This window comes from Somniosus microcephalus, chromosome 1 (genome assembly GCF_052327205.1).
Source record: "Somniosus microcephalus isolate GS21.2 chromosome 1, FLI_Smic_1.0, whole genome shotgun sequence".
Taxonomy (NCBI): Eukaryota; Metazoa; Chordata; class Chondrichthyes; order Squaliformes; family Somniosidae; genus Somniosus; species Somniosus microcephalus.
In genome coordinates, this window is record NC_140987.1 from 336,602,473 (window position 1) to 336,627,542 (window position 25,070).

The following is a 25,070-nucleotide window of genomic DNA, read 5'->3' on the forward strand; positions in this document are numbered from 1 at the left end:
TGTTTCTATGTTTGTATCACCCTTACAGTGGAAAAAGTAGGCGGTGTGGCCAAATGTTTGTTTTAAATATGAAGGCCGAGAGTGGTGTTTTTGTTTTTTATGAAGGCCGAGACTGGTGTGTTTTTTTTTTATGAAGGCCGAGGATCATGGTCATTTTTGTTTAACTGTTTTTTTCATTATCTGAAGGTTCTTTGAGCCAGTAATGTTTCTGACTGTTTTTTGTGGGGTTTATCTGGAATAGTTTGTTCTGCAGGAAGGGCACAGAGTTGGCACATTAAAAAAATTTCTTTACTCACATTGTCCATGATTGCTCTTTGAACTATTTGTTGCCATGACCGGCTGAGGGTTTGCGGAGCGACTCCATTCATGTTCTCTCATTGGCACAGGACATTCCCTCAGAGGGGACCTAGAACCGAGTTGCTATAAGTCACTGACGGACGGCCCTTGCAGTTTGTGCCTCCCTCCCGTTTTGGTGCTCCTCCTCCTCCTCCTCCTCCTCTGGTGGTCCTCCAATGTCTGCTGGCAGTGGCTGAGTGCTGAGGATAGCCAGGTTGTGCAGCATGCAGCACACGACAACGAAATGGGAGACTCGCTCCGGCGAGTACTGTAGGGCTCCTCCGGAACGGTCCAGACAGCAGAACCATTGCTTGAGCACGCTGATTGTGTGCTCAATGATGTTCCTGGTAGCTTGATTGCTGTCATCAGCCAGGTGCACAAAGGATAGCCCTTTACTCCGATAAGCCATCCTCGTGGGTGAGCCTGGGCTTTGAAAATGTCTGCCACAGAAGTCTGGCGCAGAATGAAGGCATCATGGCTGCTGCCTGGAAAGCGGGCATTGACAGCTAGTATGAACAGCCTGTGGTCACACACCAACTGGACGTTGAGCGAATGGTAGCCCTTCCGGTTGCGGAAATCCTCAGCATTCTCTAGAGGTGCCCGCAAAGCCACATGCGTGCAGTCAATGGCACCCTGGACCATGGAGAAGACCGCTATTCTTGCAAATCCCATTGCGCGCTCTTGCTGCTTGTCCAGGGTCATGGGGAAGGAGATGTACTGACATCTCCTTCTGAAAAGGGCATTGGTCACCTGGCGGATGCAGCAATGTACCGCGAACTGGGAGATTTTGGCAAAGTCCCCAGTAGCGGATTGGAAGGAGCCAGTGGCATAGAAGTTGAGAGCCACCATCACCTTCGCTGCCACCAACAGAGACGTCCTGCTCCTCAGCTGTGGCAGCAGATCTCTGTGAAGCAGGTGGCAGATCTCAGTGACGACCTCCCTTAGAAATCGCAGCCTCTGAACACACTGCTCCTCAGACATGTTAAGGTATGAGAACTGCTGGCGGTATACCCTGGGTGGGTAAGGCCTCATGTGCTGATGCCTGTTGGCCCTCCTCCATCTGGCCATGACTGGCACTCTGTCACGGCGTCTCCGAGCCCTTTGAATGCAATGCAGTAAGCCAATGTCTCCACCCATTGCAGCCCCCATTATATGTGGCCACTCAAGGCTATGGCACTGAAAGTTAAATCCAAGTGCAAAGCTCTGGCCTGAAGCCAGAAATACCTGTGCGAGCACTGAGTCAATGCAGAAAGCTCTCTCCTTTTGTCTCTCTCCAAATATCCGTGTCTCACACAGAAGGATTGCCACAAAATGGCTGCCACTTATAATGCAGGAGGAGTCCCCTTTAAATAGCGCCCCCATGCCCCGCAGCGACTGAGAACCGTTCCCCTCAACAAGGCGCTGGGGGCGCCAGGCGCACAGACGGGCAGCGCCACTGAAGTTCCGGTTCAGGGCGCACCAAGGGCATTGCACCATGAAATGATGTCAGGATCTGCGCGCGCAGCTGAGTGGGTGCTGCGGTTTTGCACCGTCGCTAAATCTTGAGTGAAGTTCGTGAGAGGCGCAGATCATGCCGCGCCTGGGCGCTAGGCGCTTAGTGCCCCACTTATCGCTTCCTTAAGGCGCTAGCGGCTGGTGCTAACAACTGAATTTCTAGGCCTTAACTTTTAGAAGAGATAGGCAAGATGGAAAAGGAGGAGGGTAGCCCTGATAATAAAGTATGGGATAAAGACAGCAGAGAGAAAGGATCTTGGCTCCGTAAATCAAGAAGTAGATTCTGTTTTGGTGGAGATAAGGAACAGCAAGTGGCAGAAAACCTTGGTGGGAGTTGTTTATAGGCCCTCAACCAGTAGTTTTAATGTAGGGCAGAGTATAAATCAGGAAATGAGAGGTGCATGTAACAAGGGTAATACAGTAATCTTGGGTGACTTTAATCTACATATAGACTGGGCAAAACAAATCTGCAGTTGTAACCGGTTTTTGCAGTGGCCAATTTCCTATGGCCCCTGCCACAATCGCCAATTATTGTAAGTGGTTTTGCTCCACCCATAGCGAGCACGCAAACTCCCTTACTACAAGTTCTGGATGATAGGGATTACTGAGGACAGATTTGAGCACAGACAGCGTTTTCGGGCTCACCCGTACAGTGTTTATTAAGGTTGACAAATCCACTCCACTCGCATACAGTATGAGCGGTGTGAACACAACAGTGCAGTTTAAAACAGTACAACCCTGACTTGTCCAACAAGCCCCTGATGTGCTGACTTACCACAGCCTAAAAACATCCTCCCGTGAACTAAACTATCACAGGACCCTTACAATGCTAAACCCCCTCTGGTTTGGTAGCAACATACAGGCACCCCCTCACACAGCTAAGTGATCTTGTGGGTGTGTAGGCTTGGCAATGCTCACCAACATTGCCCTTTTGAAATAACAACAGAAAATGCTGGAAAAACTCAGCAGGCCAGGCAACATCCGTGGAGAGAGAAATAGAGTCAACGTTTCAGGCCGAAACCCTTTGTCGAGACCATTTGCCCTTTTGATCTTGCTTGCAGCTTCCTCCCATATGTCTCGGCTACCTGGTTTCGTACCGGCCTTGCGGCATGCGAGTCCCAGCCTTAGTCGAAGTCCATCTCAATTGGAAGAGCAAGGCTCTGCTCCTCTTGACGTTCCATTATGTGGCGGGCAGGAGAGAGAGAGAGAGTTATCCAAATTGCTCTCTGATATACCCTTCCAATGCACAGACCACTGTCCAAGCTTCCTCCCAGGTTTGGATGTTTTACAACTCATTTTGATCTTCCAGCCGTTTAACTTAACGAGTTCATCTTGACCAGAAAAATGAGTCGTCAGCTTTGTTAATCAAGACTTGGGAGTGGGCCTCTCGGGCCATTGTTCCCAAGGACAGTTCGTTTCCATACGAATGCAACCTGGTTACGTGAGTTACCTTCAGCTTGGGTGGTTTTTCACAGCTTCCCCCCTCCCAAAACAGCCCGTCCAGTTTTTAAAAATCCATATGTTCAAAATCCATGGAGTCTGTGCCGACTGCTACACAGTAATAGTGTGGAGGACAAATCCATGGAGTCTGCACCGACTGCTACACAGTAATAGTGTGGAGGACAAATCCATGGAGTCTGCGCCGACTGCTACACAGTAATAGTGTGGAGGACAAATCCATGGAGTCTGCGCCGACTGCTACACAGTAATAGTGTGGAGGACAAATCCATGGAGTCTGCGCCGACTGCTACACAGTAATAGTGTGGAGGACAAATCCATGGAGTCTGCGCCGACTGCTACATGTAATAGTGTGGAGGACAAATCCATGGAGTCTGCACCGACTGCTACACAGTAATAGTGTGGAGGACAAATCCATGGAGTCTGCACCGACTGCTACACGGTAATAGTGTGGAGGACAAATCCATGGAGTCTGCGCCGACTGCTACATGTAATAGTGTGGAGGACAAATCCATGGAGTCTGCACCGACTGCTACACAGTAATAGTGTGGAGGACAAATTCATGGAGTCTGCGTGGACTGCTACACAGTAATAGTGTGGAGGAAAAATCCATGGAGTCTGCGCCGACTGCTACACGGTAATAGTGTGGAGGACAAATCCATGGAGTCTGCGCCGACTGCTACACGGTAATAGTGTGGAGGACAAATCCATGGAGTCTGCGCCGACTGCTACACGGTAATAGTGTGGAGGACAAATCCATGGAGTCTGCGCCGACTGCTACACGGTAATAGTGTGGAGGACAAATCCATGGAGTCTGCGCCGACTGCTACACAGTAATAGTGTGGAGGACAAATTCATGGAGTCTGCGCCGACTGCTACACAGTGATAGTGTGGAGGACAAATCCATGGAGTCTGCGCCGACTGCTACACGTAATAGTGTGGAGGACAAATCCATGGAGTCTGCGCCGACTGCTACACAGTAATAGTGTGGAGGACAAATCCATGGAGTCTGCGCCGACTGCTACACAGTAATAGTGTGGAGGACAAATTCATGGAGTCTGCGCCGACTGCTACACGTAATAGTGTTGAGGACAAATCCATGGAGTCTGCGCCGACTGCTACACAATAATAGTGTGGAGCACAAATCCATGGAGTCTGCGCCGACTGCTACACAGTAATAGTGTGGAGGACAAATCCATGGAGTCTGTGCCGACTGCTACACAGTAATAGTGTGGAGGACAAATTCATGGAGTCTGCGCCGACTGCTACACAGTAATAGTGTGGAGCACAAATCCATGGAGTCTGCGCCGACTGCTACACGTAATAGTGTGGAGGACAAATTCATGGAGTCTGCGCCGACTGCTACACAGTAATAGTGTGGAGGACAAATCCATGGAGTCTGTGCCGACTGCTACACAGTAATAGTGTGGAGCACAAATCCATGGAGTCTGCGCGGACTGCTACACAGTAATAGTGTGGAGGACAAATTCATGGAGTCTGCGCCGACTGCTACACAGTAATAGTGTGGAGGACAAATTCATGGAGTCTGCGCCGACTGCTACACAGTAATAGTGTGGAGGACAAATCCATGGAGTCTGCGCCGACTGCTACACAGTAACAGTGTGGAGGACAAATCCATGGAGTCTGCGCCGACTGCTACACAGTAATAGTGTGGAGGACAAATTCATGGAGTCTGCGCCGACTGCTACACAGTAATAGTGTGGAGGACAAATTCATGGAATATATGCAAGATAGTTTTCTAGATTAGTATGTTGAGGAACCAACTAGGGAACAGGTTATTTTAGATCTAGTATTGTGCAATGAGAAAGAGTTAATTAATAACCTTGCAGTAAAGTGGCCTTTAGGGAAGAATAACAATAATATAATAGAACTTTCGATTAATTTCAAAAGTGATTTAGTTAAATCCGAAAACTAGTGACTTAGATCTAAACAAAACAAACTACGTAGGTATGAGAAGCAAGATGACTAAGGTAGATTCAGAAAAATTACATTAAAGGGCATGACGGTAGACAAGCAATGGCTAGCATTTAAAGAATTAGTACATAATTTACAACAAATATACATTGCATTAAGGCAGATAAACCACACAGGAAAGTGGTCCAACCGTGGCTAACAAGAGAAGTTGAAGATAGTATTAGATCAAAGGAAGAGGCTTATAATGTTGCTAAAAAAAAGTAGTAAGCCTGAGGATTGGGAGGAATTTAGAATTCAGCAAAGGTAGACCAATAAATTGATATAGAAAGGGAAAATAGAATATGAGAGTAAACTGGCGAGAGACATAAAAGCAGATTGTAAAAGTTTCTATAGGTATGTAAAAAGTGAAAGATTAGCGAAAGTAAATGTGGGTCCCTTACAGGCTGAGACAGGAGAAATTATAATGGGTAATAAGGAAATGACAGATAAATTAAGCAAATATTTTGGGGGGAATTTTGCCCGTGCTCAGGGGCGGGTTTGGAAGCGGGACAGCTGGCAAAATTGCAAAGATTGACAGCGGGTCCTGAATCTTCATACAATCTTCCCAAGTTTCAGGACCCCGATTTGCGCAGGGACCTGACACCTAGTGGTGGGAAGAGGATTATAAGCACTTAACTGCCTGTTAACAGGTAGTTAACAGGAGTTAATAGGCTTTTTTCAATTTTGGCTGGTTGACTGTGGCCTCCCAAAGTCCGGACAACATGCCAGGGTAAGTGTGGCATGCTGTGGGTCTACGGTAAGGTTTGTGCATTGATGACAGCTGTAGAAGTGGTGTGAAGGATCCAATGGTACACTAGTGAGCTTCAGAGGTAAGAAAATGTGGGGGAAAGAATTTTTCATGTATTTCGGCTTTTCTGTAGGTAACAAGGTTTGAAGTGTTTGTGTAGTACCACCTCATTGGGAGAGCCTCTCTCACTAGTGACAGATTGCTTCTGTAAACTCACCTGTAGCTGCCATCTGTTTCATCCTAAGGAGAGAGTCTCTGGAGAGCCTGGGGGCAAGGGCTCACTTTTGTACAGTGATTGGCAGTGTTTGCAGCACCTCAATGCTGTCAAACACTGAAAACTCATCTGTCAAAAGAAAATGTGCATGTCCCCTTTAAGAAAACCGGCAGATGACACATCATCAACTGACATCATCTGACATCGGCTTTCTGTTACTTGGCCGGCAAGCCCAGAGGGCGGGCTTAATAAGACCAATTGACGTAAAATTATGACTGTGCATGCGCGTCGTTTGGGGGGCAGGAACGGAACCCGCAAATCAGCTGACCCACTCCCAACTTCCACCGAAAGGTAAGATTGTGCCCCTAGTGTCTGTCTTCATGGAAGAAGATGCAAAAAACTTCCTGGAAATAGTGGAGAACCAAGGCTCTAGCGAGAATGAGGAAATGAAAGTGATTAGTATTAGTAAAAAAATAATACTGGAGAAATTAATGGGACTGAAAGCCAATAAATCCCTTGGACCTGACGGCCTACATCCTTGGGTTTTGAAAGAGGTGGCTATAGAGATAGTGAATGCGTTGGTTGCCATTTTCCAAAATTCCATGGATTCTGGAATGATTCCCATGGATTGGAAGGTGGCAAATGTAACCCCACTATTTAAGAAAGGAGGGAGAGAGAAAATGGGGAACTACAGACCAGTTAGCCTGACATCAATAATAGAGAAAATGCTAGAATCTATTATTAAGGACGTGGGAACAGGGCACTTAGAAAATTATAATAGGATTTGGCAGAGTCAACGCGGATTTATGAAAGGGAAATCGTGTTTGACAAATCTGTTAGAGTTTTTTGAGGTTGTAACTAGCAGAATAGATAAGGGGGAACCAGTGGACGTGGTGTATTTGTATTTTCAGAAGGCATTCAATAAGGTGCCACACAAGAGGTTATTAAATAAAATTAGAGCTCATGGGATTGGGGGTAATATACTAGCATGGATTGAGGATTGGATAATGGACAGAAAACAAAGAGTAGGAAAATAGGTGTCATTTTCGGGTTGGCAGGCTGTAACTAGTGGGGTACCGCAATGATTAGTGCTTGGGCCTCAGCTATTCACAATCTATATCAATGATTTGGATGAGGGAACCAAATGAAATACATCCAAGTTTGCTGATGATACAAAACTGGGTATGAGGAGGATGCAAGGAGGCTTCAAGGGGATATAGACAAGCTAAGTGAGTGGGCAAGAACATGGCAATTGGAATATAATGGAGAAAAATATGAAGTTATCCACTTTGGTAGGAAAAATAGAAAAGCAGGGTATTTTTTAAATGGTGAGAGATGGGGAAATGTTGGTGTTCAGATGGACCTGGGTGTCCTTGTACACAAATCACTGAAATCTAACATGCAGGTACAGCAAGCAATTAAGAAATCAAATGGAATGTTGGCCTTTATTCCAAGAGGATTTGAGTATAAGAGTAAAGACGTCTTACTGCAATTAAACAGGGCCCTGGTGAGACCACACCTGGAGTATTGTGTACAGTTTTGGTCCCCTTACCTAAGGAAGGATATACTTACAGGGCTTGACAGGGTAGGTGCAGGGAGGATGTTTCCTCTTGCTGAATATCTAGAACCCGGTGGCACAGTTTCAGAATAAGGGCTGCCTCTCTCTTCACAAGAGACCACAGAGTTTGAGCAATACGTTTGTGAAGTGTTTGTTAAAAGGTCATTGTGGAGCTGACTAGTATGAAGAAAGGCCCAAATTCCAGGACCTATTCCTTAAAATGCATAAACCACTGATAACGTAATTTGTAAACCACTGATAACCTAAATCAAAAACCCAATGATAAACTAAATGCACTAATAAAAATTACAGTCCTGTGACTGTGCACCCTCAGAAGAAACCAGCTCCTCGGGAGAATCTTCGTCCAGGAGCTCCACCGGCTGCAGCTGCACGCTTAAAGGCCTTTGTGGAGAGAAAAGATATGAATTAGTCCTGGCAAGGTAAGAATGTTTCAAAATGGCATTACGAAGTTGATCCTATTTCACTCACTGCTGAAATCAAGTGAACACGACGGAGTACCGTATGATATGAGGGTGGCTTTTATTTAATTGTTTCACCAGGTAGCTGGGGACTCCCCATCTCAACTATACAATCTGTGGAGGACCACCTCCGGTCCTCTCCCTCTCCCTTGTGTTTTTCCCTCTCTTCTACAACGAGGGAAAGAACAGACCTGTAATGTATATACCTTTAAGGGGGGAACAACTTTTTACAGCTCATGTATACTGTAGTACCGGCAGTGACCACACCTGTATATAGCACTGAGTATTAATCTGTACAGGCAGTTGCAGTGTGAGCCACGTTAAGTAAACACCTGTTGTACCGCTCTCTGCAGCCTGTGTCTTATTATACACAGATGCAATATTGGCGACGAGGCAGGTTCGAACCTAACTGCAACTCTGCATCACCTCCCGGGGATTCGTTCCTGGAGATCAGTGGATTGGAGGTCAAGGCCAAAGACTCAGGCGTCGACCGCGGGCAACTGCCCAGTCATGCAGCAGAGACTCAAGAATTGCGGGGGAGGCTGTCGAGAGCCAGGCTTGGCTTTCCAGTCGACGTGGTCCAGCGAAACGGGCTGGCAACAGGTAGTGCGCAGACCCTTCCCGGACAGCGGCGGGCTAGAGCCCGACCGAGCGGCACAGCAAAGGGCCGAGCAGCGTCGATGGGGGAGAGAGGGAGAGGGCGGAGTGCACAGGGCGCAGCCGGTGTTCAGGGGCCGAGCAGCGTCGGAGAGAGGGAGAGAGAGATGCGCAGAAACCCGCGAGGCGCCGCCATTGCCATGAGGACCACTGAGAGCGGCGTTGGCAGCAGTGCAGGAGAAGCGCGCTAAACCTACAGGGCACCGCCATTGCCACGAGAACCGCGCAGGAGACGCCATTTTAAGCCATTGGGAGACGCCATTTTAAACCACACCCAAAATGCCGAAGAGTGGCAGTATCACCGCATTTGACAATGAAGTCGAAGATTGGACTACATATGTCGAACGAATAGAGGTGTACTGCAAGGCAAATGAGGTGTCAGATGACAAGAAAGCGTCGGTATTGTTAAATTTAATGGGTGCAAAGACGTATGGTTTATTACGAAATCTAGTAACCCCAACGAAGCCAATGGAAAAGAGTTTTGAAGACATAGAAACGATACTAAAGGAACATTTAAACCCCACACCGCTGCTGATAGCAGAAAGATTCAAGTTTCACAAACGGAACCAGCATAAGGATGAAAGCAATGCTGATTATTTAACAGAACTGCACAAACTATCGAAACACTGCCAGTTTGGAGCAGGACTGGCTATACCTTAAGGGACAAGTTTGTGTGTGGGCTTCAAAGTGAAGGAACCCAGAAACGGCTTTTATCTGAAAAGGACCTTACACTGGAAAAGGCTTTCAGCATTGCGGTATCATATGAAGCAGCAGCACAGGGCGCTGCAGAGATACAACAGAGACTGCAAGAATATGGCACAAACGAAATGTCATATGGGACAGAGAAGTGCTATCGCTGCGGCAGAACAACACATGACCAGAATGATTGCTGGTTCAAAGACAAAGTGTGCAGACAGTGTGGAAAAGTAGGACACATAGCACGAGTCTGCAGGTCGGGACAGAAAACCAGCAATAAGAAACCTGCCAAAGGAAAGTACAAGAAGGTACATAAGATGATGGGGAATAGTTCAGACGAACAAAAGAGTGATAACGACTCCGAAAGCAGGGAACTGAGTTGTCTGAAACTACATAATGTGATCACAACGGAGGATCACCGAACCATTTGGGTCACTCTCAAGATAGCAGGAGTCCAGGTAAAGATGGAATTGGACACAGGATCAGCCCTAGCAGTCATAAACTGATGGGACTACGAGCGGCTATTCTCACACATACCCTTGAGAGACACAAAAATTATTTTGAAGACGCTCATGTAGTATATGTACTTTGAAGAAGGAACTATAGTCTGCAGCCCCTGTATACTGCAGTACCAGTAGTGACCACCCCTGTATATAAGCCTGTGCAGTAACTTTGTATAGTAGTTCCAGTTTTGTCTCCACTCAGCAAACACCTGTTATAACCAACTCCTGCAGTCCGTGTCTCAATTACACATGGACGTAACAGTACACGGGGCAAAAAGTCTACCCCAAAGGAAAAATAAGGGTGACCGTTATATATAACGGTAAGGAAACACCAAAACTAGACCTGTATGTATTGCAAGATGGAGGACCACCATTACTGGGACGTGAATGGATCCGGAAAATACAACTGGATTGGCATTCCATACAGGCACTGACTGTGGCTGGCAAAAAGGATGATGATGTCACACCTGGGCGACTGTCAAAGGCCCTAACTGACGCGAAAGAAGTATTCCAGTAAGGACTCAGAACACTAAAAGGCATGACAGCGATGATTAAAATTGAAGAAAACGCAAACCCAAAATTTTTTAAGGCCAGACCTGTACCTTATACGATCCGCCCAGCCGTCGAAGCAGAGCTGGAGAGTCTGGAACATTCAGGTGTACTGTCCAAGGTAGTCTGGAGCGAGTGGGCTACACCCATCGTCCCTGTGATGAAAAAGTCATTGAGCAGCACACCTGGGGAACCAAGGAAGTTTCGCATCTTTGGGGACTTTAAGGTAACAGTGAACCCGGTCCTTCACACCGTACAATATCCACTTCCGCGGATTGAAGATATTTTCGCCTCGCTATCTGGAGTGAAACGCTTCACTAAGATTGATCTGGCCCAGGCTTATCTGCACATGGAGGTAGAAGAAGCATCAAAAAAATACCTCACAATCAACACCCATAAAGGTCTCTACCAATACAACCGGCTGGTATTCGGGGTAGCATCAGCTCCGGCTATTTGGCAGAGGGCAATGGAACAAGTCCTGCAAGGGATCCCAGGGACCCAGTGTTATTTGGACGACATCCTGGTCACGGGCGCAAATGACAATGATCACCTTGCCAACCTAGAGCAGGTGCTCACTAGATTGCAGGAATATGGGCTCCGAGCTAACCGCTCCAAATGCGAATTTTTTAGAAAACAGATCTCGTATTGTGGCCACGTTATCGATAAAGAGGGGTTACATAAGTCCCCAGAGAAGATTGAGGCAGTAGTCAAGGCTCCAGCACCGGAAAATGTGTCACAACTGAGGTCGTTCCTCGGGCTGGTAAACTGCTACCATAAGTCCTTGCCAAATTTGTCTACAATACTACACCCACTGAACACCCGACTGCAAACTGGGGTGCCATGGAAGTGGAGTGACGAATGTAGATGAGCTTTCCAGAAGAGCAAAACACTAATCACATCGAAAGAGGTATTGGCCCATTACAACCCAGCATTACCAATTCGGTTGGCATGTGATGCGTCACCCTACGGCATTGGAGCGGTGCTGTTGCACAAATTCTCGGCCGGCTCAGAGAGGCCAATAGCCTTTGCGTCACGATCACTAACCTCAGCCGAGCGTAACTACGCCCAGATTGACAGGGAGGCCCTCAGCCTAGTGTGGGGAGTGAAAAAGTTCAATCACTATCTGCACGGGCAGAAATTCACCTTGCTGACTGATCACCAGCCTCTTGTCTCCATTTTTAATCCGAAGAAGGGCGTTCCGGTGATGACTGCGCAACGACTACAAAGATGGTCACTTTTTCTAGGGGCGCACCACTATGAGATTGAATATAAGGGCACGAAACAGCATGGAAATGCTGATGGGCTATCACGCCTGCCACTGCCTACTGCAGAGGAAGCACCAGCAGTGGATCCTGTCGAAATATTCTATTCGACGATAGTTGAATACCTACCGGTAACTAACGCTTGTATCGAAAAGGAAACCCGAAATGACCCAACACTGTCTCGGGTATATGATTTGACGATGAAGGGATGGCCAGCACATGGTGACTCACTGTTGCCAGCATTCTCGACAAGGAGAGAACAGCTGTCAGTGTGCCGGGGGACCTTGATGTGTGGATCCCGAGTGGTAATTCCACCCAAGTTAAGGAATAGAGTGCTCAATGAGCTTCATGAGGGTCATCTGGGAGGGGTAAAAATGAAAAGCCTAGCCAGGGCTTATGTGTGGTGGCCGGGAATCGATAAACAAATCAAGGACCTGACCAAGAGCTGCTCAGGATGCCAGAAAGTCCAAAATGCACCACCACAGGCCCATCTACACCCATGGGAGTGGCCCTCATCTCCATGGCAACGGGTGCATATTGATTTTGCTGGTCCATTCATGGACTCAATGTTTTTAATAGCCGTGGATGCACACTCGAAATGGCCTGAAGTCATCAAAATGTCCTCCACCACCACGGAGAAAACTATTGCAGTCCTATGGACCATTTTTGCCAGGAATGGCTTGCCAGAACAGATTTGCTCCGACAACGGACCACAGTTTGTGTCCGAAGAGTTCCGGAGGTTCTTGAAAAAGGATGGGGTAAGGCATTACACATCCGCCCCGTATCATCCAGCCACAAATGGATTGGCTGAGAGGTTCGTACAAACCTTTAAGAAGGCAATAAAGGCTATGTACAATGACAACATTCCGCTGCAGCACAAGGTGGACAATTTCCTGTTCGCCTACCGGAATGTGACACATGCAGTCACCAACCAGGCCCCAGCCATGATGTTCTTTAACCGAAGGTTAAGATCTCGCCTGGATTTGCTCAGACCAAACGTACAAAGAGATGTTGAGAGTAAGCAATTCCAGCACATCCATGAGAAGCCAACAAGGAGCTTCAATGTAGGGCAACCAGTCTTGGCCCGTGACTACCGAACAGAAAAATGGCAGCCAGGAATGATATGCACACGGCAGGGGCCACTAATGTATACAGTGGACGTTGGGGAGAGCATCGTGAGACGCCATGCTGACCAGATCCTAGAGTCACAGGAACAAGTCAACCCCATGCCTCGCCCATACGTACCTGGTGATGAACCCGATGTACAGGTCACATCTACCCCAGAAACAGTAGCATCGGAAGCTGATGAACCAACTGACGACAGGGGGCCAGAATCGCCTCCGCACCAAGAGCAAGACACTCGGGAAAGGCGCTATCCAGAAAGGATCAGGAGGCCTCCCCAAAGACTGAATATATAAATAGACTATTTTCAGCTAATGTTGCATGTTAAAAGTGTTAATTGTAATTAGTTTGATAGTTAATTGTTAAAGGAATGTTATGGTACTGTTAATCTAAAAGGGGAGGAATTGTAATGTATATACCTTTAAGGGGGGAACTACTTTTTACAGCTCATGTATACTGTAGTACCGGCAGTGACCACACCTGTATATAGCACTGAGTAGTAATCTGTACAGGCAGTTGCAGTGTGAGCCACGTTGAGTAAACACCTGTTGTACCGATCTCCGCAGTCTGTGTCTTATTATACACGGACGCAACAAGACCTATGATTGAATGTAATGGCATATGTTCACCTGATGGGTGCAGTGCATTTGGTGAGGGTGACTATCAGGGCAAGGCGTGAAATCCTGTCAAATTGACCCTTTAAATATTCCAGTTGAGATTGTGTCATGTGGGTCCACAGCACACCCGCTGTCAGGCAAGGGGAACATGAAGGTAGTGGTATTCTGTAGGATTCGCAAAATTTTCACATTCCCCCAAGGTTATTAATAAGAGGGACCCTATGGACAATTTAAAAAGGGTACCCAAAAGATGGCGTCCGCACCTCGTGACCAAAAACCTGTGAGATTTTAAAAGCTTGGACTCTGCAGCACAGAACAGGCTGCTTTGGGAAATCGAAACTTAAAATGCATTTCTGTGAAAAGGACTTTTGTGTTTGAAGGACCAGACAGCTAAGCAAACATTGAATATGCATTTCGCCAAATTGGAACAGATCAACTCAGTTAGGCCTAAACATGAGGCCATTAGTTTGTCCGCATAAATAATTGGAAACAGCTTAAGGAAGCCATCAAGGCTGCACATGCCGATTAAAATGCATTAATGACAATACAGCTCAGACATCAGGCCATTAGGTGCGATAAACGACCATCTAAAACTAGTTAGTTTAGATTGGTATAATAAATTAAAACAGCCCGCCAAAAGTGAAACAATGGACTGACCTGATTTGGTGCACAGATAAGGGCCATCGAAAGGAGTATAATTGTAGGCCCTTAGTAGCAACGGCTCGCTCTTGCTCTCTGCTCGCTGCTGGACTCTGACCTCTTGTCAGGCCTTGGGCTGCCGCCGCCCATACTCGTGCCCTGGCCTCGTGGTGGGTTCACTTCTCGCTACCCGCATTGTGCAAGCAACCAAGGATATCCATACCAATTGTGGGTGGGGGACGAGACCCGAGTCCAAAGTCACCCAGGACACCCAGGCCACGAGAGAGGGCAGAGGAAATGAGGTGAAACGAACCGAGACGAAGAGTAAGGTAGACCCGACAAAGAGCAGAGAAGGGCAGCAGAAGACGCATTAATTAAGACCGAGCGCCGAGTTATAAGCTGACACTTGGGGAAGAAAATATTTGAGGACAGTGAGACTAAGTTGGCTAGTTGAACACTGCGAATGAACTGGCATTAAACGCATGTGTCCACGCCATAATGAATATACCGGCGTTTGACGCTTGGGTAGTAAAATCTAAGCAGTGTAGACTGCCAACCGTCTTGCTGATGCAACGTTACCGCCAACAACCGCCCGAGGGAGAAGAAGAAGAGAACCCATCGTGACGAGACGATGACGGTAGCTGAGGAGAAGAAAGGTGTGTCGTAGCAACAGCTCCAGCACCGCGCCCTGAGACCACGTGGCAACGGAGTACCCCAAAGGACAGGAGACCTGACCTCAAAACTTGCGATTGCTAAAACAACAGGTTTTGTTTTGGATTGGTGAGCATGAATTCCTGGCCCCTCATAGCTTATTCTAGTTAGGTATAGGGGTGGGATAAGGATAAGGGGGTTGTTAAAGTAGTTGTTTTTCCCTCAATGTGCCGTGTGTTCCCCATTCCCTGTATAAGTATAATTATTGTTATATGCCTGTAATTGTTCTCTACCAGTAATTTTCTCATAAGACTGTGTTTTTGTTTCTGTTTTAATAAAATCTTGGCTTTCTTACACCAAACCACCTGTCTACTCGAGTTTTTCTGTATCACCACCTGTACCTAAGTCCGGTGTCCAGAACCCAGGGGCGTGGGAGCAATTTGAACCGCTCACAGGCAGTCAGGGGCATAACTGACTGGGCGCACGCGCCACCCGCCACCCCCTACAGAATATGGCAACCGTGGCAGGACACCGGCAACAGGGTTGCGATACATTAGACAATGGTTCGGATCAGCAAACCATGATGGAGGAAAGGATTTCTGATTATGTGTTCAGCAAGGTGAATATCACTAAGAAGTGGATCACCACTCTGTTAAGGGCTGGGCGTTCGGTAGATGCAGCAGCTAAGTGGACAGAGGGAAAGGAACACAAGAAGTCCTTAGAGAAGGCAGTTTGGCTGATGTGTTTCAAAAAGCAGGTCCAGCTTTAGGACAGGCTCGTTGCAGCACAGGTAGTCGAATTAAGGGAGTCAGCCCTGGAGATCCAAGATAAGGCTCTAGCAGGGGAGAAGTTATTGGTAGCATTGCAGGCCTTGAATCAGGAGAGAGTGCATTTAATGGGAGAACACAAGGCCCAGTTGGAATACCTACTGTGCCAAGTCACCGAGGCCAAGGGAAGTGAGTTAAGGTTGCGGGAAAAGAATGCCCGCTTGGCAAGGCAGGTTAGGGAACAGGAAGAGAACGTGCAGGAGGTAAAGGCAGCTTACAAGCTAGCGAGTGAACAGGGGTTTGAGGAGGCGGACCACGGCCCCTGTAAAGAGTGGATCGAAAATCTGAGCCGGGCCCTCCGGAAGGCAAAAGGCATGGTATGCCTCATAAGCCCAAAGGCAGGTCAGGCGGATTTTATGGGGAACGAGGGGAGGACAGTTCCAACATCACCGGTAGTGCCCAGGGACGACCCGGATGAGGGACAGCAGATCTCACAACCCCCACCCGTAGCGCCAAGTTTCAGCGAGGTTTGGCAGCAAGGGGGGGTGGAGCCAGAGGTGGGAGCGGAGGTGGAGCAACCCCCGCCAGAGAGGTCGGAACCGGGGACCGATGTGCCCAGCACGGCATCGGAGGTTCGGCCCACGTGTCAATGACGACGATGAGGGACCCCTCCAAAACCAGATTGTGTTACCCTTTAACACCCAACAGCTTAGGGCTATGGTCAACCATATCCTGAAGCTGTCCGAAAAGGGAGACCACTCGATCCACTTCAGAGACATAGAGCAGGCAGCCAGCGTCAACGACTGCGATGGCGCTGAGCAGACCAAGATGCTGCTATTCTGCCTAGAGAGTAGTCTCCTCCAATCCCTCTCTGACGAGTGTAAGAGGGGGCAGAGCGGGTATGAGGAGCTCAGAGATGCAGTTCTGGAGGCCATGGGGATGAATGAGGGAAGTCCTTTCTCCTGTGTGGAGAAGACGGTCCAGCTCACAGCGGAAACCCCGCAGGCTTTCGCGGTGTGGTTATGGCCGGTGTACCGGAGGGCCTGCTCAGGGGCGCCGAACCGGTGGTTCCTGAACGGGGATCCCCTGGCCCGTTGGCTCAGTTGACTGGTGGCGAACAGGTTGCCACAGGTCCGGGCCAAGGCAGAAGTCTGGTTCGACCCCAGAAACCCCCAGACCACCGAACTTACGGTGATCAGGCAGCTAACGCTAGCCTATAAAAACGGTAGGGGAACCGATGCACACCCACCCAAGGGGAATGTGCACGAGGTAAAACCCGGCCCGGGTAGGAAAGAGTGGCACCAGGAAGGGAATAACCCCCCCAACACAAAGACGAATTGGTACGGGTGCGGGAAGGATGGTCACTGGCGGAAGGAGTACAAAAACCCTTGGAAAGATAACAAAGGAAAGAATTCCACAGCCCCCGCCCAAAGGGCGGGGTAGGAATAACTCCTGCCGAGGTCGAGTCACTTTTGGACGCCATGAGGTCCTTATTGACTGGCCAGGGGAGAGTTGCAGCCGCTACCGGTGCTCTAACCCCGTCAGCCCCATCCAACCCACAGCCCTGACTAGAGCCAGCGCAGCCTGTTTACCTGTGTTCTCTCCGGTATGATGAATGGAAAAGACCCCACTTGAAGATGGAGGTAGAAAAAGTGATGGGGACCTATCTGTTGGACACAGAGGCATCATGCACCGTGGTCTACTCAGCTAACCCCACCACCTCGAATCTATCTAACGGGGTCCCATACAATCTGTCGGGGTTCACAGGCAAAGAACAGGCTGGCTCGTTTTCCATCCCACTCGCCATTCAGTTAGGACCACTCCGCTCCAAGTGGACCTGTGTCATGATGAAATGGGAAGTGGAGAGTGGAAGAGGGGTCCTGGGGGCCGACTTTATTGTAGGCCACGGGATCCTAGTAGATTTCAGAAATCATTGCCTATGGGGGGCAGGTGAAGTAAAGAACAGTGAGATAGTAATGATCCCGGGAAAGGAAGGGAAGGGGACCCTATGCACCATGAAGCCCAAAGAGGGTTACAACCTCGAGGTTATGGTCAGCAACATGCCAAAGGAGTTCCAGGCATTTGTGCAGGCTCACCTAGCCACATTTGCCACACACAAACACGACTGCGGGAGGGTCAACGGGTTTAAGGTAGCGTAGAGGGGGACCCCATGGCCCGACCCCAGAAACAGTATAACTTCCCCAGGGAAGCGGAGCCAGACATCGAAGCAGCCATGTCCTCGTTAGTACAGCAGGGAGTTCTGAGGCCGATAGCCACCCACGTAAACTCTCCATTGTGGCCGGTTAGAAACCCGGACAATTCCTGGAGGGCCACGGTGGACTATCGGGTGCTCAATAGTAACATCCCAGCCTGTGCACCCACGGCAGCTGCAGTTGCCGACCTGATAGGAAGTATTCCAGCATCCGCGACCACGTTCACGGTGCTGGATATTTCCAACGGGTTTTGGTCCATCCCTTTAAGGACGGAGGATCAGTACAAATTTGCCTTTACGTTTAAAGGGCAACAGTACACGTGGAACTGCTTGCCGCAGGGCTTCCACAACAGCCCCAGCATTTTCCATCAGTGTATGGTGAACAGTTTAAAGGATTTTAGTCAGCCCAGACAGTTGGTACAATATGTGGATGACCTGCTCCTGTTCACTGATTCGAAAGAGGAGCATGGCCCACTATTGGCCGAACTGCTGGAGCTGCTAGAGCAAAAGAATTTTAAGGTAAACCCCAAGAAAGCGCAGATCAGCCAGCAGGAGGTAAAATTCCTGGGTCTGACCATCCGCGCTGGAGAAAGGGCCATAGGCTAGGAGAGAAGCGGTATGGGAGTTACCAGCCCCCAGCACAGTAACGGGTGTGAGGTCATTTCTAGGGCTAACCGGGTACTTCAGCGACTTTATTGAGGACTATGCAGCCACCGCAGCCCCTCTGCTCCAACTCCTGCACAAGGGAGTGGAGTGGCTTTGGGATGAGGGTTGCCAGACAGCATTTGTCAGGCTCAAAAAGGACTTGCAGACCGCACCAGCTCTAGGGGCCATAGATGGGGGGAAAGAGTTTTTCCTGGAGGTAGCAGCCAGCGGGGACAGCCTGAGTGCTGTGCTGCTCCAAGAGCGGCACGGCCGGCTGAGGCCGGTGGTCTACTCCTCCCGGATACTCACGGATGTGGAGAGGAGCTACTCCAATTGTGAGCGGCATCTTTTGGCCACACATTTGGCTGTGAAGAGATCACTAATCATCACAGGCACCTCTCCCATCACCCTCCTCACCTATCACACGCCCACCCAGATGCTTCGGAATGGGAGGATCAAGGATGGAACAGTGAGCAGTGCCCGCATTGCCCGCTGGACCTTGCTCCTCTCACAGATGGATCTTAGAGTGAAGGGTCTCTGCGAGCCAAAGCTCACAGCCAACCTGGTATATCCTGAAACAGCCCACCGGTGTTCCATCGAAGGGGTTTGGGAAGTGAACATAGGTTTACGGGCCAGGATCCATCCCACGGGCTGCGAGATCTATGCAGACGGTTCCAGCACGGTATCTGTTGGCGAGCGTCTCACGGGGTGTGGAGTTTATGACCCAGTGGCGAACATTGCCCTGGCGATTAAGCTCCCCAGCACCATGAGCGCCCAGCAGGCTGAACTGTCCGCGGTAGTGTATGTTGTTACACACCCCGAAATCTTCCCCACCCCCTACATGATTTGCTCGGACAGCATGTTCACGTGCAATTCGTGTACGGAGTACCTGGCCATTTGATCTCGCCGCGGATACACCTCCGCAAACGGGAGACCCCTCACAGTAAAACCCCTGCTGGAAAAGATCCTACCAGCAGTGGGGGAGGAAGGGGAGGTTTTTATCCAGAAGGTGAAAGCCTATTCCGCCACAGAACCCCGCAGCCAAGGCAACCAGCAGGCTGACATGCTCGCCAAGGAGGGTGCCCGCACAGGCATTTTCTGGGACCCCTACGGGTCCAGGCCCATGGTGGCAGTCAGAGATAGGGACGGGACCCAAGGGAGTGCAGGGGTAGCGTTAGCCCCGGAGCTCAAGACGGTCCAAGCCCAAAACACCGTCCTCAAGGCAGTCCTCAGCGTAGTGACTGAGGGAAAAAGTGTAGAGGGTCCGTACAGCACAGCAACCCTCTCCGTAAAAGAGGGCATGGTGTTCCGGGGGGAACAGTGGGTTGTGCCACAGCAGCACCGGAGGGAATTCCTTCAACTGGACCATGAGGGCCGAGGAGCGGGACACCCCGGGCCTGAGACCACCTGACAACGGGTGGAACAGGCGGGATGGTGGCCGGGACTCAGGGAAGATGTCCACGAGTTCTGTGCAGGCTGTCTTGTGTGCGCTGCAAATAACCCCGACCCCCACAAAAGGAAGGTACCTATGGGACACATCAGGAGGGTAGAGGGAGATGGCAGTCGATACAGGTCGACTATATTGGGCCCCTACCCACCGCCCAGGGAGGCTATAAGTACTGCCTAGTCCTGGTGGATGTGTTCACCAAATGGGTAGAGGCCTTCCCTGCAGAACAGCCACGGCTCTGGGTACTGCCAGGATCCTGGTCTGGGAAGTGTTTCCGCGGTGGGGACTATCACAGTATGTGGAGTCCGACCAAGGGAGTCACTTCACTGGACAGGTGATGCAGAATACCCATTTGCTGCTAGGCATCGAGGGGAAATGGCACATGGCCCACAACCTGCAGTCATCTGGGATTGTGGAAAGAATGAATCGGAACCTGTAAGATTCGCAAAATTCCCACATTCCCCCAAGGTTATTAATAAAAGTGACCCTGCATGGATATTTTAAAAAGGGTACCCAAAGGATGGCGTCCGCACCTCGTGACCAAAAGCCTGTAAGATTTTAAAAGCTTGGACTCTGCAGCTCAGAACAAGCAGCTTTGGGAAATCGAAACTTAAAATGCTGTTTCTGTGAAAAGGACTTTGTGTTTTGGAAGCCAGACAGCAAACATGGAATATGCATTACGTCAGATCGTAGACAGATCAAAACCAGTTAGGTCTATACTTGAGACCTTTAGGTTGTCCGCATAAATAATCGGAAACAGCTTATGGGAGCCATCAAGGCTGGACAGGCTGATTAAAATGCATTATGACAAAACAGCCTGGACATCAGGCCATTAGGTGCGATAAACAGCCATCTAAAAACAGTTAACTTAGATTGCTGTAATCATTTAAAACAGCCCGCCAAAATTGAAACAATGAACTAACCTGATTTGGCGCGCAGATAAGGGGCCATCGGAAAGAGTATAACTGTAGGCCCTTAGTAGCAATCGGGGCTGCTGTCTTCTTCTCTCTGGTCGCTCTGCTCTTGTCAGGCTTGGGGCTGCCGCCGCTCGCACTCATGTCCTGGCCTCGTGGCGGGTCTCTCCTCGCTCCCCGCAGTAAAGATTCCAGCAGTCAAGGACACCATACCAACCGCAGGGGAGGGGAACGAGACCTGAGTCCATAGTCATCCAGGACACCCAAGCCGCAAATAGGGGCGAGACGAAGCTGAGCAGGTAGCCCAGGACTTGTATAGCAGCGATACGCAATGAGCCGAGCCGAGACGAAGATTAGGGTAGACCCGACAATGAGCAGAGAAGGGCAGCAGAAGACGTATTAATTAAAAAACACGAGCGCCGAGTTATAAGCTGACGCTCGGGGAAGAAAGTATCTGAGGACCGTGAGACGAAGTTGGTTGGGCGAACCCCGCAATTAAGCTGGCACTTGGGGGCAAGCCTCTCGTTGAACATTGCGAATAAACGCAGGTATCCACGCCATGACGAATATGTTGGCGTTCTAAGAATGGGTAGTAAAATCTAAGCAGTAAAAACTGCTAATCGTCTCATTGACGTAACGTTACAGCCGACGACCGCCCGAGGGAGAAGAAGAGGACGAGATGACGACGGCAGCTGAGGAGAAGAAAGGTGTGTCGCAACAGCAGCTCCAGCACCGTACCCTGAGAACACGTGGCGACGGGGTTCCTAAAAGGGCAGAAGACCAAACCTCAAAACCCTCATCCGTTAAAACAGCTGACTTTGCTTTGGATTGGTGAGAGTGAATTCTGGCCCCTCATAGCTTAATCTAGTTAGGTATAGGGGTGGGATAAGGATTAAGGGGATTGTTAAAGTAATTGTTTTTCCCTCGATGTGCCGTGTGTTCCCCATTCCCTGTATAAGTATAGTTATTTTGTATTTGCCTGTATTTTATACTAGTGACTTCTCATAAGACTGTTTTAAATTCTGTTTTAATAAAATCTTTGTTTTCTTACACCAAACCACTTGTCTACTCGAGACTTTCTGTATCGCCGCCTGTACCTAAGTCCAGTGTCTAGAACCCAGGGCCGTGGGAGTGATTCGAACCGTCCACCAACAATCAGGGGCATAACTGACTGGGCGCACGCGCCACCCGCCACAACCTACAGGAAATGGCGACCGTGGCAGGACACCGGCAACAGGGTTGCGATACAGTAGACAATGGTTCGGATGAGCAAACCATGATGGAGGAAAGGATTTCTAATTATGTGTTTAGCAAGGTGAATATCACTAAGAAGTGGATTGCTACTCTGTTAAGGGCTGGGCGTCCGGTAGATGCAACAGCAAGTGGACAGATGGAAAGGAACACGAGAAGTCCTTAGAGAAGGCAGTTTGGCTGGTGTGTTTTAAAAATCAGGTCCAGCTTTTGGACAGGCTCGTTGCAGCACAGGCAGTCGAGTTAAGGGAGTCAGCCCTGGAGATCCAGGATAAGGCTCCAGCAGGGGAGATGTTATTAGTAGCTTTGCAGGCCTTGAATCAGGAGAGAGTGCATTTAATGGGAGAACACAAGGCCCAGTTGGAATACCGACGGTGCCAGGTCACCGAGGCCAAGGGAAATGAGTTAAGTTTGCAGGAGAAGAACGCCCATTTGGCAAGGCAGATTAGGGAACAGGAAGAGAAAGTACAGGAGGTAAAGGCCGCTTACAAGCTAGCGAGCGAACAGTGGTTTGAGGAGGCAGACCACGGCCCCTGTAAAGAGCGGATAGAAAATCTGAGCCGGGCCCGCCGGAAGGCAAAAGGCATGGTATGCCTCATAAGCCCAAAGGCAGGTCAGGCAGATTTTATGGGGAACGAAGGGAGGACCATTCCAACATCACCGGTAGTGCCCAGGGACGACCTGGTTGAGGGAGAGGAGATCTCACGACCACCACCTGTAGCGCCAAGTTTCAGCGAGGTTTGGCAGCAAGGGGGGGGTGGAGCCAGAGGTGGAAGCGGAGGTGGAGCAACCCCCGCCAGAGAGGTCGGAACCGGGACCGATGTGCCCAGCACGGCATCGGAGATTCGGCCCACCCGTCAATGGAGACGATGAGGGAACCCTCCAAAACCAGTTTGTGTTACCCTATAGCATCCAATAGCTTAGGGCCATGGTCAACCATATCCCGAAGCTGTCCGAAAAGGGAGACCACTCGGTCCACTTCAGGGACATAGAGCAGGCAGCCAGTGTCAATGACTGCGATGGCGCTGAGCAGGCCAAGAAGCTGCTATTCTCCCTGGAGAGTAGTCTCCTCCAATCCCTCTCTGACGAGTGTAAGAGGGAGCAGAGCGGGTATGAGGAACTCAAAGATGCGGTTCTGGAGGCCATGGGGATGAATGAGGGGAGTCCTCTCTCCCGTGTGGAGAAGATGATCCAGCTCGCAGGGGAGGCCCCGCAGGTTTTCGCGGACCGGTTATGGCCGGTATACCGGAGTGCCTGTCCGGGGGCGCCGAACCGGGCATTCCTGAACGGGGATCCCTTGGCCCATTAGTTCCGTTGCCTGGTGGTGAACCGATTGCCACAGGTCCGGGCCAAGGCAGAAGTCTGGTGCGACCCCAAAAATCCCCAGACCACCGAGTTTACGGTGATCAGGCAGCTAACTCTGGCCTATAAGAACGGTAGGGGAACCGATGCACACCCACCCAAGGGGAAGGTGCATGAGGTAAAACCCGGACTGAGTAGGAAAGAGTGGCACCAGGAAGGCAGTAACCCCCCCAACACAAAGACGAATTGTTACGTGTGCGGGAAAGATGGTCACTGGCGGAAGGAGTGCAAAAACCATTGGAAAGGTAACAAGGGAAAGAATTCCACAGCCCCAGCCCAAAAGGCAGGGGTAGGAATCCCTCCCGCTGAGGTCAAATCACTTTTGGACACCATGAGATCCTTATTGACTGGCCAGGGGAGAGTAACAGCTGGTACCAGTGCTCTGACCCCATCAGCCCCATCCAACCCACAGCCATGACAAGAGCCAGCGCAGCCTGTTTACCTGTGTTCTCACCGGTATGATGAATGGAAAAGACCCCTTTTGGAGATGGAGGTAGAAAAGGTGACGGGGACCTATCTATTTGACACGGGGGCATCATACACCGTGGTCTACTCAGCTAACCCTAACACCTAGCCTCTATCTGGCGGGGTCCCATACAGTCTGTCGGGGTTCACAGGCAAAGAATAGGCTGGCTCGTTTTCCATCCCACTCGCCATTCGGTTAGGACCGCTCCGCTCCAAGTGGACCTGTGTCCTGATGAAATGGGAAGTGGAGGGTGGAAGAGGGGGCCAATTTTATTGTAGGCCACGGGATCCTAGTAGATTTGAGAAATCACTGCCCGGGAAAGGAAGGGAAGGGGACCCTCTGCACCATGAAGCCCAAAGAGGATTATAACCGCGAGCTTATGGTCAGCAACACCCCACCAGAGTTCCAGGCATTTGTGCAGGCCCACCTGGCCACATTTGCCACACACAAACACGACTCCGGGAGGGTCACCGGGTTTGAGGTCAGCGTAGAGGGGGACCCCATGGCCCGACCTCAGAAACAGTATAACTTCCCCAGGGATGCAGAGCCAGACATGGAAGCAGCCATGTCCTCGTTAGTACGGCAGGGAGTTCTGAGGCCGATAGCCACACACGTGAACTCTCCATTGTGGCCGGTTAGAAAGCCGGACAATTCCTGGAGGGCCACGGTGGACTATCGAGTGCTCAGTAGTAACATCCCAGCCTGTGCACACATGGTAGCAGCAGTTGCCGACCTGATAGGAAATATTCCAGCATCCGCGACCACTTTCACGGTGCTGGATATTTCCAACGGGTTTTGGTCCATCCCTTTAAGGAGGGAGGATCAGTACAAGTTTGCCTTTAAGTTTAAAGGCCAACAGTACACATGGAATTGCTTGCCGCAGGGCTTCAACAACAGCCCCAGTATTTTCCATCAGTGCATGGCCAACAGTTTAAAGGATTTTAGCCAGCCCAGACAGTTGGTCCAATATGTGGATGACTTGCTCCTGTTCACTGATTCAAAAGAGGAGCATGGCCCACTATTGGCCGAACTGCTGGAGCTGCTAGGGC